Raw genomic sequence first — 10,204 nt, forward strand, 5'->3', positions numbered from 1 at the left:
ATATGCAACAAGTCTATTGGTTTTAAGGTTATTCCTTTGTTCACAAGTCATGCTTTTCGTGACTTAGTGTCTGAGAGCATCCGGACAGCCATAATTCTTTGCTTTTTATTGTCTTGTAATTGTCCTAACTCTAAACATCATTACTCTAATTGTATTATTATTTTCCTAACCATTTTATTATTATTAAACTTTTAAAATTTTAAAAACCAAGCAATTGGCATTTTCACACTTAGCCAGCTCTTTAACAGGAACATGAAACCTTGTCTGGGTGAAAAATGTTGATGCTTTTATGGATAGGGCTCAGTAAACTGTAAAGTATTTGCTACCATCCATTTTCCATGCTATAAATGCACATGTTAGTTTAAAGCTGTGCTGCCCTAATCTGTATTTCATTCCCCCAAACTTGTTTCAGCTACTTTTAATTTTTCAATTGCTCCCCTCAGATCTTTGTGGCAAATGAGAGGATTTTAATGCTATGCAATATTTTAGTTTTTGAGGGTAGGTTAAATATTGATTTGAGTGCTAGAAAACAGAACTTGAGCTGCTGAAGGAATATTCTACAAAGATACTCTTTCAAAGTGATTTATCTGACATACAGAGATTGTGTTGAAGAAATCATGGTCAATGAAACAACAAAATGCCAGCAAAATCCCAGGCAGTGAATTCAACTGGAATGGGATTGTTGTCCTTGCAGTGTGACACTGTGGAGACCAAAGTGGCAGTGGGTTCCAGAAGGGATTAAGTAAATTAATTAGGGATGGGATTGCCATACCATCTCCTGAGTTCTGGGAAGTAGATTTTGTTACCATTTCTGTCTGTGGATGGTTCTACAACCAGAGAAACTGAACACAACCCCTTGGATCTTCCTGAGAATGTGGTTAAATTGCTTTGTACCTCCAAAAAAAAAGTGGATAGCTGAAGCTGTCAGCAATTGCAAAACCATTTTACAGAAATGATTTTGTATGTGACACACCTGACCTTTATGTGTCAGAATATTGACTTGAGAGCAAAAAAATTTCAAACACTGGTCAAAAGTTCAGTGTGATTTTATTTATACATGATCATGGGTGTCAAAGAAAAAGAGACACTTTTTTTGGCAAAAAACCCCTTTATATTATAATTGGGAAGATAATAAAGTAAATATTATTTAAAATTATAAAGACTTAATTTATCTGTTTTGAAGCATTATGAATTGCTGTAAGAGTAAAAGCAAAGAATAGATAAATAGGTAAAATGAAAACTTCACTCACTGGGGTTTTTTTAGTTTTTCCATAACATGGAATGGCTTACATAGAGAAATTCTATTTTCTTTAACCAGGTTTATGGTTAAAGAAAAATGCTTATCCCAACTTGTATAAGAGAGAAATAATAGAATGGCTTTTACACCAAAATCTTTAATCAGCATTGCAATTGTTATCATTATTATAATATTATTTTATTAATTCCAGGGTTGGTTTTACTGGGCTTCTTCACTGAGAAAAATTCCTTCAGCTGCTAGATTTGGCTGAATAGCCCTGGTGCTTTTTCTAGAACCATTCACCTCAAATCATCTCTGGGAGGTGTTCTAGCCCATTTGGCAGGATGGGTTAGAACATTTCTCTCTCTCTCTTTTTCTCTTTTTGCAGCTGTTCAATTTTGCATAAATATTTAAATATTCACTGGAAAAGGTGTTGGCACTCAGGTGCTGCCCCTGCCAACCCAGTGCCCTGACCCCAAAGCTATAAACTAATTTTCAATGCTCTCTATTGTCCCAGTGAATATTTCAGAGTTTCATGTAAAATTGAACAGTGAGAAGAGGACTGACTTTGGGAGATCTCTTGCAGCATGGAAACAACATTCCTGCCATCCTGGGAAAGGGGGAGAATGAAGTTCATCGTGGGGACATGAAATATGAGGTGAATTTGAGCAAGAGTCTTCTCACACAGAAGAGTTACAACTTTTTTAAACTCAGCTGTAAGGGAGTTTCTTGCTGCTCTTTGTGTTTTAATTTTTTTTTTTTTTTTTTGCCAAGTCACCTTGGGATCACTTTTATTTTTTCCAAAATAACAAAATGTAATACTTATTGATTTGTTGGAAACTTGAAAACATTTTAGTGCTAATGCAAGAAAGAAGATTTCTTTTATGTGGAGTCTGTATTATGTCTCACATTATGGATTGATGTGCTGTTGCCTTGTAACCTGTTATTGAAAACTGTCCCCAAGCCAAGAGCAGGAGAAATGAGAATTTATAGTGTACAAATTATATATAGTGCATAAATTCAGAACTACAGTAGGTAGTTCCATGCCAAATATATTGTGTTGTGTGAAATTAAAAAAGGAAATTAAGTAAATGAAAATACTGTTGAAATTTCCATATGTTATCACAAAAGCATAGTATTAAGCATTCAAGTGTTTTTCAGTAACTTTTAATTTCTCAATTTCCAATGTTCTGCCCAAGCTGTCCACAGTGTTTTGTTCCTGTACTGTGATACATAGAAAAAGAGAGGCAAGAGGATTAACAGTTGAAAAATTAAATCACAGCTTTAGCTAAATATCAAGAAACAACTCTTGGGAAAATTGAATACGAGGTGTTTTTTTAAATTTTGAATTAAAAAACTGAATAAAATCTTTATGTCATCTGTAATTTGACAGCAACTATTTACATGTATCCCTATATACAGATAGGAACAACATTTTGGTGTACTCTTTCCTCTTACAAGCTTGCATTTTGGAAAACCAACACTTTTCAATTTTCTAAGCTTTTTATCTGCTTTCACTTTCAAGTTAGTTATAAGTGCATTCTTCTAAGAGGAAAGAAAAATTTATAAAGGAAAAAGAAGCAAAAGCATTCATAAGAACTAAGAATACTGAGATTATACTTGAAAGTGTATTTTGGACAGGGACTTCATTTCAAGAAGCTCATTTGCCTCATGGGTGCCTGTTACCGCTTTGGGAATACACTGGCATTTTTTTCTTGAAGTGAACTAATAAATGTTTGTTTTTCTCAATTTTGTCCAGCTAAATCAAGCTCGCTACTTTTCCCTCTTCCCTGGGGAAATCTGAGGAAGAAAAGTGTATTCTTTTTCTGGAATGCTGCTCCCAACCCTGGTTACCTGGAGGTGAGAAAGTCTGCACACCCTGTGCTGAGCCTGGTGAAATCAACTGGGAAACAGTTTATTTTACTGAGAAATAATGTGTTTAAAATGGACTTTCCCAGCTCTTTATGTTCACAAGTCACTGCATACAAATTTCAGAGATGGATTTTTTCCATTCCTTTGGACTCCTTGTAGCCCTCTCAACCAGGGCAGATGGGTGTAAAAATCACCTGATGTCACTTTACACACTGGGCGTGAGCTGGATGACACTTTTTAAACAGTTGTGAAGAACCACATTTACTGTAATTTTGTCCCCTGAATATAATAAAGCATAGAGGAATGATGACAAATTTCTAAGATGCACATCAATAAGGTCAAATGGTGACTTCTTAAAAGCAATTAGGCCACAGTTTAAATATGAATGTGAAGTCACCTCCACGTCCAATAAATTCACTGAGTAATTATTTTTCTCCACTAATCAAGAAAAGATATTATTGAAAATATTCCAATTTAGAAATATTTACAAACAATTCAGATCTAAGTCAATCTGACTAATTTCCTTGGGGTGCTTTTGTGGTTTCTTGCTGTGTTCTTTAATTGAACACAGTCACAGGAGAGCAAACTCCATACTTCTTTACCTCCCATGGAGCACATCATTGTTCTGCCTTTTAAATTTATTTTCTAAAAAAAAAAGTAGTGTCTAAGAATATTGCAGAGTGAGAAGAGGTGATGGGAGTACTGGAAAGTATGGTGCTTTTTAAGTTGGAATGTTTGGGAATGTTAAAGAAGCAAAGTTGTTATTTTACCTTGACGCTAGAATATTGTTTGGCATCTGGTAGGCTCTGTTCAGTCATCTGTATTGAGGTACATTAAATATCCAGGGACTTGTCTGTTTACAGACTGTAGGCAGGTTAACTCTGTGTGCTGGAAATGCTTTGATCTGGTCCACCAAGCAGTTTCAGAGGAAGCACAAGGCATGGGAGCCCTGTTCAGCCTGGCTGAGGCAGCTCCTGCTTCAAAGTCTGGAAAAACCTCAAGGAGAAATGTTTTCTGTCCAACAGAACATTTTTCTGCCCACTGACAGCCAATTTGGGTGAATCTGCTGTGTGCTCCAGCTCCCAGAAACAGACAGCAAATGTGTTTCAGCAAGAGAAAGAAACTCTTCTTTTAAGTCTGTTTTCATCTCCTGCGCATGTTTCACCCACGGGCTTAGGTTTGGAAACAAGTGAGCACAGCTTTTCCTCAATGCAGCCTTTAGATGGTTTCTTCTGAGAGATGACAACTACACCTACACCAGCCAGAATGACTATTTCATGCCCCTTAGAACCTGTCCTCATTCAGCTCCTTCCACTGGTGCAAGCTCCTCCTCAACTCCTTCTCCTGTCATTGGAAGTACAATTTGGTCCTGCTGCCTGCAGTGGTGACATCTAGAGAATGAACATCTGGTGTTTCAAAATGTTTAGGTTCACTGTACCCGTCGAGGTATTTTACAGTAATAAAGCTAATGATTTACTGTGCTAAAGGCCCACATTTGAATGGCTGAATGCTGCAGAATCTTGGAAAGGCCTGTGTGAGAGTAAACCACTTACAGGTAAGGAACAAGATGTGTGACATCAAACCATCAGCTGTTTTCCACTTTCCTGCAAGATTTTGCCAATCAAACTGCTTTATAACATCTCAGTGATGCACCCTGCCTGAAGATGCTGTTTTATTCCTGAATTTAACCACATCTACTGCAATCCCTCCCTTCCCACAAAAGATTCTCTATGAGTTTATACCAGCATTAAACTCTAAAGAAGATACCCCAAAACTTATCATTTACTAAAATGAGGAAATGTCCCCATTGCATCCTTCCCATGTGTATCCATCCTGAAGAGGACAGCTCAGTTTAGTTGACAGTAGTCTCAGTAACATTCTTTCACTGCTATATTTTTATGCTAGGTCACAACATGTGCATTTTAAGCAGATTCATTGCCACGAGTTCAACATTCAAGAGCAGTCTTAAAATAGAAAAATGTCGTGCATGAAAAAAAAGGGATAAATAAAAAATGTAAGCTGTAAAAATAAATGATTGCTTTTCTTTTGCTTTATATGCAAGAAATGTAAAAACATTTTCTGAGGTTGTCAATTAGTGCATTGTACCTTTCTGTGTGAACGTTTGTAGACAGAAAGTTGCTACAATTCCTGATGAGCTGTGTGTGGCTCTGAATCATACAGCACAGTCAATATTAGTCTTGTAAATCATAGCATTAAATAGAGACTGTCTAGGCAGTATAAAGAGAGGAAATTCTCTCATAACCAAAAGGGTTTTTTTTTATTATGAGCCTTTTTGCTTCCTCTTTCATTAACCAAAGAACTTCATCTACCTCTGTTTTTGTTTTTTTTTCCTAGGACAGGGACAGTGTGATTATACCTTATTTTCTCACTGGTTCTTATTTTTGAATTGGCAAATTCAGTTTTGCTTACATTCTTGAGAGCTGTTGAACTGACTGTGAAAATAACAGATTACTGTAAAGTTATTTTTCAATTGGTGTAAAAGCATTCTACATTTTATGTTAAATATTTATGTGCTATTGCTATTCATTTGAGGTTTAAGATAAAATTTGAACATTTTTTTCTTCTTAAGATACTTAGGTAATTCCATGACATATCTCTATGGCCAAGAAATAAGATAATCTTCTGTTTTTTATTCTATCACATTTTAAATACATTAGATTAAACTGTGTTTAGCCTCTTTTCTCTATGCATTATGTAATTCAGTATAGGTAATTAATGGGTATCTAAATGTTCTTGTTAGGCTCAGTTACATATTAAACCAAAAATTCTGGCTCAAAAAACTTTTGTAACTATTCAAACAAAGATATGTGATTAATGCCACTTCTTGTAGCCCCAGTGCTCAGCTCCGCAAAGGTTATTTATGGGATTAATTAAATCAGCAATGTGCTATTTGCCATGTGTCTGCCATAAAAATAAACTGCTTAAAAGCTCCAAAGAGCACAGGATGCCTGTGGCAAACCTCAGTCTGAACAGACAGCCTGATCTCATTTCCAAGTGATCTTTCCACCCTTCTGAAGGGGAATGCACATTTCTGTTGTACAGCAAGTTCTGTCCTAGTTCCTGTGGCTTGAAAATGAACCAGCACACAGCTCGGGGTGTGGAATCAGAATGGATTTAATTGAGTTGCTCAAAGGTTTTCACTGAGAGGAAAATTTAGATTCTAATTAAACTATATCAGCTAACTGGACTCTTCATTTATCCTGGACAGTACTTCAGAGTTCTTCTCAGCCTGACAACGTGCTGCAGTGCACTCTGCTGAAATGAAAAAGCACTTCTAATTTAGTGTGGCAACTTTCTTATGCAAAGTGCTCCCGAGTTCTGGGGAAGATTTAATATTAATATTTTTGCTTTGTACTTCACAGGTTTTAATCTGATAGCAACACATCAGTGGAAATGAGATTTAAGGGTTGTTAGAGAACCAGGTGTGTCTCCTTTATGAACTTTGTAGAAAATAAACCTGTGCATACACTAGAATTTTGTCAAGACATTCTGTAAACAATGACATCTTTGGCGTATATAAAATTATTTTGGATTTCTATTTTCAACACCTTATTTTTGATAATGCATTGAGATTGTACATTTTTTATGAGTAGCAATTCACAGTGTCATTCTGGCTTGTAAGAGAGGACAGAAACCTGCCACAGTCCTGTCATCCATTGAGATCATGCTTTTACTCTAAAATAGCTTAAAATCTCATACAGAGTGATAAATGTTATTATCAGGGTGAATTTATTTCCTCACATCCATTAAGGACTTAAGGCTCTTGCAAGGTCTTAGCAGAATAATTTGGGCTCGAGATCCTGATTGTTCAAGCCTTTATTTCTTCCTTCTTTCATCTGCACCTAATGAGACTCACCATTGTTCCTGCACTTTTACAAGATTTTGGGGTTTTAAACAGTATTTGTTCTGTTGGCTTTGCCTGGTGTGGCTGGGAAAAGGCTTTGTGTGCTGAGCAGGGCAGTGAATGCACCCTGAAAATTAGGAAGCAGAAGAGCAAGGGCTGTGATGGATAAGTAGGAGTAGTGGGTGGGATTGGCAATTCTTAATTTCCCTCCTGTGGAGACTGGGCTCCATGACACTGAGGGGGAAAATCAATTAAATGCTTAAGACTGATCAAATTCTCATTAGCAGAACCTCAAAACACTAAGTCAACCAGGGTAGTGGGACTTGAAGAAAGGGGGAAGGGAAATTCTTTTGGAAAGGCAGTGGTTCTGTTCTTCAGAGTATCCTGGTTATTGGTTCTGTACCAATTGATTTCTAGTTCTTCCTCTTCCTATTGATCCCTGTATCCCTGTAAAATCATGGAGGACTCATGAGATTTTAGGATGAGTCCAAGTTTCTCTTGCACTTCTCTGTTCTTCAGTTCAGGTAATTGCCTTCCCCAGGAAAGGGCTTTGATCAGAAAATTACTTTTTTTTTTTTTTTTTTTTTACTTCAGCAATTGCACATAAGGATATAAAAGCTGATTGACAAAACCCATGTTTTTTATGCTGCCCCTTAGGCAACTTTCAAAAAAAAAAAGACTCTAAGATCTTTGACACATCTCAGTTTTGCCTCTGCATCTCCTAAGTGCTTGGTGTTTCTGCCTGAAACTGGATTTCTGGTGTTACCTCTGTAGGATTTTGCCCATTCCAGAAAAAGGATTTGTTACCACATTTCACAGGTGTGCTGCCACCCTGATTAATCATCACAATTTTCCCAGCTGCTCCTCCTGGTGGGAATGAGAGGGGAGAAAAAGGGGGTGCAATGGGTGGACAAAATTACTGAGTAACTGCACCTTCCTCCACATACCTAAGGAAGAAAAACTAATCTGAATAAAAGCTGTTGGTGCCAGTGGCTTTTGTGTAGAAAACATAATCAGGCACATGGAAAATAAAGCCCAGTACCTGGCACAAGCTTCTGGGGAGTCTTAAGACCAGAACAAAGCTCTAATCAGCTATTAATATTTCACATAACTATTCTCCTAACTTCAGTTAGGCTCCCAAAATGGGTAAGAAAAATCTTCTTACCATCAAAGCCAGTGAAATAATATGTATTTAATATGCAAATAGGCCTCTGTCTCCTGTTACTCTGATGTTCTAGTTCTTAAAAAATGTGCATGTGCAAGCAATATAGGTCACAGTATAAATGGGAGTAAAAATTGCTCCTCTTGTAATATTAATTGCTATGGAGACAGATTAATAAAATTATAATTTAAATAATCTGTCTTTTAAGAGGAAAAATGTGGGATTAAAACCATATTTTTCTTCTCTCTGTCATCTTCCCTCAAGTCGCATAGTAAATGTCAGAATATGCAGCACTATATAACTTTTCCTTTAATATTTCACGCTGATTCTCAGGAAGGGTATTTTAGGAAGCAATCCTCCTTGATTAATCTGGGATAGAGATATTTTTTAATAATATTGACCAGCACCTGACCTTTAAATGAAGGCAGCTGTGCCAGCCTTGGAGGGAAGCTGTTGTGGTTTGCCAGATGGCAAAGCTGATGTTTTTTTTGGGGTTGCTTATTTCAGAGGGGGTGCTGTGGGGATATTTTAGTTCTCTTCTGTCTGTGTCCCATTGTGTCCATTTGATCCCCCTCCCCACCTTTGATTTGGTGTTGATTTTTTCCTTCTCTCTGCCTTCCAAACCCATCTGAACCTTTGGTTATTTCCTGGCAGGGAGCTGTACTAGTGGGAGTAATGACTTGGGCCAAAGTAAATATGGATTATAACATTACCACCAAGATGTTCTGGCAGGATTAAACACTTTGCTGGAATTACTCTGAGTTTCCAGCAAGATAAGTGAGATCAAAATCTACATCTGAAGCTGCTGAGAGATTCTTTTCCCTAATGTGGTGAAAACTGTCAAGTGCAAAGGAGTTTCTGTCGATTCATGGTGTGACTTCAGTGCTGGCTATGCAGAATCAAAACTTGTTTTCCTCAGCTATCAAAATGTTTCCTCATTTTTTGATCTTCTGACAGTAAAATAAATCTTATCTTCTTCAGTAACAAGAAAGAGAAGAAGTCTGTCACAAAGCCTGGTAATGCTTTTATAGTTCCTTCAGTGCTGTGCCAGAGAAAAGCTTCAGAGACATGAGAGAAGAAAATAGAAATTGTGTGGTTCAAAGCTCTTAGGAGTTTGGAGCTTCTGCAGTTAACAGCATTTAAAAATGCTATTTTATTACTGTCTAGAGAGTTCTTGTTTTCTAAATAAAGAAATTAAGTGCTTATTAATGGAGTTTATTTCAAGTAGTAACAATTTTCTGCGATCCTTTTCCCCTGACACATTATGTAGCATTTAATGGTGTTTGGTTGCAATGTTTTATGCATTTCAAGCTCCTTAACATTTCAAACAACAGAAATTATGCGGAAAGAAGAAAAGCAGTTATCATAAGAGAGGTTGTATGTACTAAATATGCTGGTGAACAAAATTAAAGCTCTATAAAATATCAGATTTCAAAACATGAGTGAAAAATTAATTAGAAATCCTTCTTTATGAGTTAATATTATTTACCTAAAAATGATACCCCTTCAATCACTGGCTGAAAGCAAAACATTAACTGTTCTATACAAGTAGATCAATCATGTCTCATAAGAAAGGGAAATTATTTTAATGGCAAATACATTATTTTCATTTTTATTCCATAAAACAGCTTTATGAGGTATATATTTTTTACAAATGTTGTTCATGGGCAAGTTCACTTGCTGAAGAGATATTGACTGAAATAATTTTTAGCTCTCAACACACACTTTAATGCCTGAAGCACACCTTCAAGACAGTGCAGCACAGTGTCCTGCCTGCTCTGTCAGAACTGGTGAGACATATCAAGACTTTCAGAGGGGTCTTCCCTGCTTTTATTCACATATGAAGGGAATTTCCCATGCTCAGCTGTGGTTTTCTGGCCAAAGAATACAGCCAGCAATCTTCCATGTAAAGAATATATATATTCTATATATATAATATATATAGAATATATATAACTTATATTTTATATATATATACAATATATATAATATAGATAGTATATATTATATAAATTTTATATATATATATAATATATAGTGTATATATATAATATATATATTTTATATA

General features: G+C 36.2%; 1 long non-coding RNA gene across 19 annotated transcripts in view; it reads left to right on the forward strand.

Moving 5' to 3' along the window:
- Positions 1 to 5,796, forward strand: part of LOC110469129 (uncharacterized) — a 92,843-nt gene extending 87,047 nt beyond the window's left edge. For 15 of the 19 annotated variants that reach the window (XR_014955292.1, XR_014955298.1, XR_014955304.1 and 12 more), the window contains 2 exons: positions 1,767 to 1,895; positions 2,997 to 5,796. This is a non-coding gene — a long non-coding RNA (uncharacterized LOC110469129). Of the gene's footprint in view, positions 1 to 1,754; positions 1,954 to 2,996 lie in introns of all 19 variants that reach the window. The other 4 variants (XR_014955301.1, XR_014955302.1, XR_014955297.1 and 1 more) reach the window with 3 other exon arrangements.
- The last annotated feature ends 4,408 nt before the right edge of the window (positions 5,797 to 10,204 follow it).

This window comes from Lonchura striata, chromosome 5 (genome assembly GCF_050655825.1).
Source record: "Lonchura striata isolate lonStrDom1 chromosome 5, ASM5065582v1, whole genome shotgun sequence".
NCBI classification, from domain to species: Eukaryota; Metazoa; Chordata; class Aves; order Passeriformes; family Estrildidae; genus Lonchura; species Lonchura striata.